Source organism: Crocodylus porosus, unplaced genomic scaffold (assembly GCF_001723895.1).
Source record: "Crocodylus porosus isolate Cpor-Errol unplaced genomic scaffold, CroPor_comp1, whole genome shotgun sequence".
NCBI lineage: Eukaryota > Metazoa > Chordata > Crocodylia > Crocodylidae > Crocodylus > Crocodylus porosus.
Window position 1 is genome coordinate 136,121,678 of NW_017728931.1, and position 1,275 is coordinate 136,122,952.

A 1,275-nucleotide genomic window follows, 5' to 3' on the forward strand; every position below is an offset into this window, starting at 1 on the left:
CAGGGGGGACCAGCAGGCATTGGGGGAGTCCCTTTTCCCTCGAGCACTGCCAGGAGTGACCAGGAATAATGGTCACAAGCTGCCAGAGGGTAGGTTTAGGTTAGATATCAGGAAGCGCTACTTCACGGTCAGGGCGGCTAGGATCTGGAACCAACTTCCAAGAGAAGTGTTGCAGGCTCCTACCCTGGGGGTCTTAAGACAAGGCTAGACCTTGTTGGGGTTGTTTGACTCCAGTAGTCTTTCCTGCCATGGCAGGGGGTCGGTCTTGATGATCCGCTCAGGTGCCTTCTGACCTTACAAACTATGAAACTACCCTTTTTTGGTTTCTTCTTCTGAGTCACTTTGCTACCCCAGCAACTTTTAATGTGCAAGCAGCAAGTTGCAATTATGTTTCCCAATTGGCTAGGAATTGCAAGCATTGTGTCATTTTTGTTATTTCTACTTCCCACCTCAGCCTGCTTGTTTGTCTCATCCACCTGTTCTGTCTTTTATTTTGGACAGCAAGCTATTTGGGGTAGAGAACATCCGCTCCTACATGGCCAAACAACAGCTTACACAATGGGTACCTTGCTTGGTTGTCTTTAAATGCACTCTCCCGTTACAAATGTCATATAATAAAATAATCATTCCACTGGAAGGATGGAGGGTGAACATGGTCCTAAAAGCAGAACGATCTACTTCTTTGCATATCTGAATAAACCAAAGGAAAACGGAACATGTAGACAATCAACTTCACTTGTCAATAGTTTAACCCTCAGCAGATTTAAAGCAATATCACAGGTGTTCCATGATTCAGGGAAGGAAGCAGCCAAAGGCCTTGCTCTCTATTCTCTTGAAGCCCTTCTCTGTTGGAGCCCAGCATCTGTGTCCTAAACCTGCCAAACATAACCTCTGAATGGTGACCAGCCTATTGGCTTCAAAACTAAAACATATTGAGGGGGAGTGGAAAAGTGGAAGGCAGTCCAGAGATGGGAGAAGGCAATGCCAAGAAAGCGTCACACAGATATATAGGAGCGAATTACCTTTGTAATTGTATTTTACTGATAAAAGACAAACTTGTGTCCAGAATCCTGTAAGCCGCGCTTGCCCCTGTGATAAGTTACAGGTAGTTCAAGTGAAGATATAGAGTCTCCTTACAAGAGGATGATTTTATCATAACAGAAGAAAAAATAGATCATGGGCCTAGGATGAATTCTCCAAATGTTGGCCCTGATCCCAGAAAGGGACTAAGAATACCTACAGTTCCTTCTAAAGTCAATCAGATGTGTCAGTGTT